The sequence below is a fragment of the Chrysochloris asiatica genome, unplaced genomic scaffold, assembly GCF_000296735.1.
Source record: "Chrysochloris asiatica unplaced genomic scaffold, ChrAsi1.0 scaffold00010, whole genome shotgun sequence".
Taxonomy (NCBI): domain Eukaryota; kingdom Metazoa; phylum Chordata; class Mammalia; order Afrosoricida; family Chrysochloridae; genus Chrysochloris; species Chrysochloris asiatica.
Window position 1 is genome coordinate 23,929,738 of NW_006408528.1, and position 6,921 is coordinate 23,936,658.

Below are 6,921 nucleotides of genomic sequence, written 5' to 3' on the forward strand. Positions count from 1 at the left end.
AACAGAAAATAAAAGTTTCTAAATAAATCAGTTAAAATAGTATTGTAAATATCGAATACTAGTAATAAATCTAACAAAGGTGCCGCAAGAAACCTATGCAATTACAATTTATTACTGAGTGATATTAAAAATGTCCTAAACAAAGAGAGCATTATACCACGTTCATGGGTTATTACAGATGAAATAATAAAGAGATCCTGTCTCCCTAAAATGATCATAATTTCAGAATTGTGTTAGTGTTTCTACACATGAAAACTGAAAAAAAGATTCTAAAATTTATATCAAAAGGCAAAAAAAATCAAGAACATCTGGCATTATTAAAGGAGAAAAAGCAAGACCATCTACAAACCTATTACAACAGTATAATAATTGAGAAAACATATTTTTGGCACATGAAAAATAAACAGTCTATGATAGTTCAGAAATATGTTCAGACATATATGGAACTACAATGTTTAAGAATATATTACTATAAAATAATGAGAAAAAGATGGTCTTTTTTACAAAGAAATGATCAAGCAGTTGAATATTCATCTATAAAATAATATACTGCAGTAGGATAGGCCCTTAATCCAATATGACTGATGTCTTTATAAAACAGAGGAAAAGAAACACAGAAACAGGTAAAATGGCCACGTGAAGATGGAGACAGACTTTGGAGTTGTGTTCATGAAATAGAAGGAATGCCTAGAAGTAACAGAAGATGAAAAAAACAAGAAAGGTTCTTCCCCTAATGCTTTTGGAGTATGTACCCTTCCCAAGGGATCCTGGTGTGGCACTGTTGGGTAAGCACTGAACTGCTAACCTCAAGGTTCAAACCCACGAACCACTCCTTGGAAAGTCTAAACAAGGTTACTATGAGTAGGAACAAACTTCAGGGCACTAACAACACCAACATGGTCCTGCCTAAGGAAACATGGTGGTGCAGAGGTTAAGTGCTCAGCTGTTAACCATAAGGTCAGTGATTTGAACCCACCAGCCACTCTGTGGTAAGCAGATATGACAGTCTGTTTCCATAAAGACTGCAGCCTTGGAACCCTAGTCTGCCCTCTAAGGTTACCAGTTACTTGATGGCCTTTTGGTTAGGGTTAGTTTATGGTCCTACAGTACCTTGAATTCAGACTTCTGTTATTGTAAGCCACCTGTTGCTGTTGTTGTTTTTAAGTGACATCAAATTGGTTCTGACTCATAGCAACCTTGTAAAGGATTTCCAAGGAGCAGATGGTGAGTTTGAACTGCTGACCTTGTGGTTCATAGTCCAGTGCTGAAAGTACAGTGCCACCCCAGTCACCTATTTAATGGCAATTTGTTGTGGCAACCTGAGAAAACACATGTAATTCTCTAGCTTCAATCCCTCAAACATTGTAACCTATGCAAAACAAAACAAAAGCATGTAGCCATAGATGTCCTTTGGCACTTTGCTCTTTTAATAGTACAGAATAAGATGCATCACATTTATGAAGACTCCTATTGAAGTTTAGATCTGAAGCCAAGTCCGTCAATGCTGGCATTTTCATTTTACTTAGAAAACAGAGGCATACGAGTACTAGTGTGGCACTGTAGGATAAGCATGGACTGCTAACAGCAAAGTCGATGGTTCAAACCCATCTAATTACTCCTCTATTCTATATAGGGTCACTATGAGTCAGAACCAACTTGACACCACTTAATGACAACCACAAAGAAGTTTTAGTAACCCTGTGTTTGATATTTTGATGCTCTGCATTCTGGGCCTAGAAAAAATTCTCTTTTCTATTCCACACCAATCAGTTTTTCAGGCTAGTTCTGAAGCATTGGGAGCACATGACGCTGTAAGATAAATACTGGACTGTGAACCACAAGGGCAGTGGTTTAAGCTCACCAGTTGCATAGCAAGAGAAAGATTAGGTGTTCTGTGTCCTCAAAGATTGACAGCCTTGGAAACCCTATACAGGGTGGCTATGAGGCAGAACCAACAGAATGGTATTTAATAACAGCAACAACTGAAGCATTATGCTCATAAAAGAAATCCTGGCAGAGTGACTGCTAAGTGCCCAGCTCCTAACCAAAGGTTTTATGGTTTGAACACATTCAGTGACTCTACAGGCAAGTTATTGGCAATCTGCTTTCATAAAAATTACTGCCTACAAATCCCTATTGTTGGTGTTGTTTAGTGCTGTAGAGTCAGTTCTGACTCACAGTGACCCAGTATAAAGTTTCTGAGGAATGACGAGTGAATTTGAACCATCAACTTTGTGGTTTAAACTGATGTTGCGGTCCTGCACTTATCCTACAGCACCACATCAGTACTCCACAAAAACCTGTAGGACTTCTGTATTCTGTGACATGGGGTTCTAATGAGTAAAAACTGGACTTAATTAAGCACAACAATACCATGTTCATTTAATTGTTGATAAGCTGTGATAAGATGCTAATCCCATGTGAGTAGTAAATAATAGAAAAAATACTGTGATTCATTGAAAACTTGAAAAATATATAACAAATTATTCTGATATATTTATTGCCCAATTCAGTATGAAACACAAAAAATTAAAGCTGTATAAACTATGAAGGATGATTTTCACAAGACAAGATTTTTATTATAAGTGGATAGAAAGCTTGATTCTGGGAAGAGTGAATTGAAGTGCATGTCCCCAAATTTCTTCCCTATTCAAATTAGCTACTGCTTCACAAGTTCCCTCCAAAATAAATATTATTTTAGGCAATACTATCCCACATTAGTCCTTTTTGGATTGTGCTGTAAAACTCTTGCCAGCACAATATTTAAGGGTGAGTGAACCTGTTGGCAAGAATGGATGGGAGCAGAAGAATAGTCACATCATACCCAGGGTGTAAATACTTGTATGTTTGAAGCTGTCTTCTGAGATCAAAGCAAGACAAACAAGATTCCCCCTCTTATATTACAAATGGAAGTCCTGGTGTGGCACTGTAGGATCAGCACTGGATTGCAAGGTTGGTGTGAACTACAAGTTCGGCGGTTCAAACTCACCAGCTGCTCCTTGGAAACCCCATACAGGGTCACTAAGAGTTAGAATCAACTGAGCAGCACTTAGCAACAACAAACATGTTATAAATACACCACTGATCAAAAAACAATTTGGGTTCCTGTTTCCTTTCTTCATTGATGAGCCTCCTTACTTTACAAGACTATATTCAATTCTCTGGTGAAAGATAAAAGGGGAGGGGAGAAGGAACTACCCAAGGTTATACAATTTCCTTCAGATACCTTCTTGAATGAAGTTGAAGTAGAAAATATTATACTGTTCCTAGACTATAAGAAGTCTTAGATGGTCTAGGGAGGTGACTGAAAGGTCTTACAGTTTTAAGTTATATTTTCTTTTTCTACTAATTAGTTTTAACATTTCTTCATACATTTGTTACTCATTCATGTATCTTACTTGTTGAAGTTCAGGATACTTGCTGAATTTTCATTTGGGCAATCTCTCTTTTCCTATTGGCTATGAAGATCTATTTGCATACTTTGCTCTATGTTGTTGTTGTTGTTAAGTGCCATCGAGTAGGTTCTGACTCATAATGAACCTATAAAGGGTTTCAAAGGAGCAGCTGGTAGGTTTGAACTGCCAAATTTGTGGTTCGCAGTCTAGCGCTGATCCCACAGCCCCACATCAGGCGTTTGTACTTGTGGCTTGCCTTTTTCTTCTGTTAACAGTGTTTTTTGGAAGCAGTGATGATTCATTTTTAATATAGTTCAGTTTTCAGAAGTCTTGTTGGCTTGCCTTTTTATTTCCTGTTTACTAAACATTTCTTTATCCCAAAACTGTTAAATAGTACTTTAAAAATTGATTTCTCTAAAACATATTGTTTGGGATGAACTTTTAATCTGGGGCCCATTTATACATGGTGTACATCTATAAAAGAATAAACTGGAACTCTCAGAGTGTTACATACCCAGTTTTGCTGCCTTTTTCACAGTGGTTACATATTTTATAAATATAAAATAGTACTTTAACTTCTAATGAGATCATTATATAGAATTACATAGATTTGTGGAAAAAAACTAGCTCTGGGCCTTAATTTCCTCATCTGTAAAATAAACTCTAAAGTGCAGATGATGGTGATGATGGGTGGAGGAGGCCAGAGTGACAAGAAACTGGATAAAAGTTGGCTATAAACCGTGATTGCTTCTATCTTTAATCACTATGTCTATGTCTTTGCCCTATTTCCAGAATCATGTTGTAGGATTTTCATGAACTCACACCCTACACTGAGAAGAAAAGAGCAGTTTGAATGTGAAAGTTATTGTTATTGTTAGCTGCCATCAAGTCAGTACCGACTCATAGCGACCCTATGCACAACAGAACAAAACACTGCCTGATCCTCAGTCAACCTCACTATTGTTGCCACACTTGAGTCCATTGATGCTGCCACTTTGCCAATCCATCTCTCTGGGGGTCTTCCTCTTTTTCTCTTACCCTCCACCTTACCAAACATGATATCCTTCTCCAGTGACTGGTCCCTCCTGACAATATGTCAGAAGTATGAGACACGAAGTTTGGCCATCCTGGCTTCCAAGGAGTACTCTGGCTGCACTTCTTCCAACACAGATCTGTTGGTTCTTTTGGCAGCCCATGACACTTTCAATATTCTCCTCCAACACCATAATTCAAAAGTATCAATTCTTCTATGGTCTTCCTTATTCACTATCCAGCTTTAGATATAATGAAAGCTTACTAATCAGCTTTTGGGGGTTGCTATGAGTCTGAACCAACTTAACAGCATTTAACAACAAAAACAATATTCACTAACTATATCAACAACACAAAGAAAACAAAAGCCTTCACAACTGGACCAATTAACAACATGATGATAAACAGACAAAATATTGAAGTTGTCAAAAATTTCATTTTGCTTGCATCTACAATTAAATCTCATGGAAGGGGCAGTCAAGAAATCAAAGGAAATTATACTGGGCAATGTGCAGCAAAAAAAAAAAATAATAATAAAAAAATCCTCTTTAAAATGTTAAAGAGTAGAGATGTCTTTTTAAGGACTAAAGCATGCCTGACCCAATCCTGGTGTGGTGCTGCAGGTTAATGCGCTGGACTGCAAGCTCATCAGCAGCTCCTTCGTAACCTCTATACAGGGTAACCATGGGTCAGAATGACTGGATGGCATTTAACAACAACAATCCATATGAAAGCTGGGCAATGAATAAGGAAGGCCAGAAGTGATGCTTTTATATGATGGTACTGGAGTAGAAATAGTCAAAATACATGGACTTATTGCCAGAAGAAGAAGAAACTATTTTTGGAAGTTCAGCCAGAATGCTTTTTAGAAGCAAGGATGACAAAACACAGTCTCCTACACTTAGGACATGTTATCAGGAGGGACCACACCCTGGAGAAGGACATCATACTTAGTAAAGCAATAGTTATTGTTGTTGTTAAGTGTTGTTGAGTCAGTTCCAACTCACAGGAACCCTATACAGGGTTTCCAAGGAGTAGGGACTGAGCTTGAACTGCTGACCTTGGGGTTCAAAATGACCTTGCAGACCAGCACATTAAACCACAGCTCCACACTAAGACTCCTGGTAAAGTAGAGGGCCAGTAAACAAGAGAAGGATGCTCAATGTGCTGGACTGACCTGATGGCATCCACAATGGTCTCAAAGAACAAAATAGTAATTGTGAGGATGGCTCAGGACCTGGCAGTGTGTTTTTCTGTTGTTCATAGGTTTACAATGAGTCACAACTCATTTGACGGCACCTTAAAACAAATATAGTTGTAATACTATTCCAAGATGTTGCATTCTATAGTTTACATGAAAACTTTGAATGAAACCAAAGCTTTTAAAGGGTATAAAGGCAATTCCCCATTTTCTATGTACGAAGGATATACAAATATTCATAGAGAATTTTAAATACTGTAATATTTCTGTAAAGCTTTCCTTTCCAAAATTCATAATTAATTTTAGATTTAATCATTCTTGGAAATGTTCTCATTTAACTTTACCCAGGGCACATTCTAGAGTAAATAGATACTTGTTTATGTATTTTTATAAAAATGAATGTGCTTCATGTACTGGTACTTTTATCACACACAAATAACTACAACAAATAAAGCAATGTAGTGGGGGTAGGGAAACCATATCATATTTGAATCTCAAAGGATACAAAATGTCCTGGGAAGCATTCCATGCATTTGCCCTGGGAAAGGTACTGTAATTTGAAATACTATCTCAAAACCCAACATTTTCATAGTGCATGGGTTGTGCATTTTTGCTTTTTTTTTTTTCTAAATGAAGAAATGAAAAGGCAAGATTTTTTTATTTCTCTTTTAAAGAGCACAAAATTAAAATATGCCTTTTAGTAGAATAACGATTTATAGGCCCACATACAAGAAAGCCATTGGGGCTTTAAAAACAATATGTTGAAAACCTAATCAGCTAAGACAAAGGTGCACTTGTGCCTTTAAATGTCTCAAGGAAGAGAGAGCTGTTTAATATGCAGTGCGTCTTCAAAGGGAAAAACAAGTCAGATCGGAACTTAGTAAAATAGATTTTGGGGGGTATTTACTCCTCAGAGTCCTCGTGGGGTGCTGTAGAACAAACACTGGACTGCTAAACCCAATGTAAGCAGTTTAAACCCACAAACCACTCCTCAGAAACCTTAGATAGGGTCACTATAAATTGGGCTGCTAATCTCAAGGTCAGAAGTTCGAAACTACCAGCAGTTCCATGGGAGAAAGATGAGGCTTTCTGCTCTGGCAAAGATTTACAGCCTTGGAAACCTTATGCAGGGTCGCTATGGGTCAGAATGGACTCGACAGCACTTAATAGCAACAATGAGTCAGAAGTGACTCGATGGCATATAACAATAGCAATAACAAAATAGCCATGCATGAAGGACCAACAAAAACTTAATGTTTTTCCTATATACAAAAAATATTTTAAAATTTTAAT

At 37.3% G+C, this 6,921-nt stretch overlaps 1 pseudogene; it reads left to right on the forward strand.

Moving 5' to 3' along the window:
• Positions 1-577: 577 nt before the first annotated feature.
• The window catches only part of LOC102819939, a 25,494-nt pseudogene continuing 19,150 nt past the window's right edge, over positions 578-6,921 (forward strand).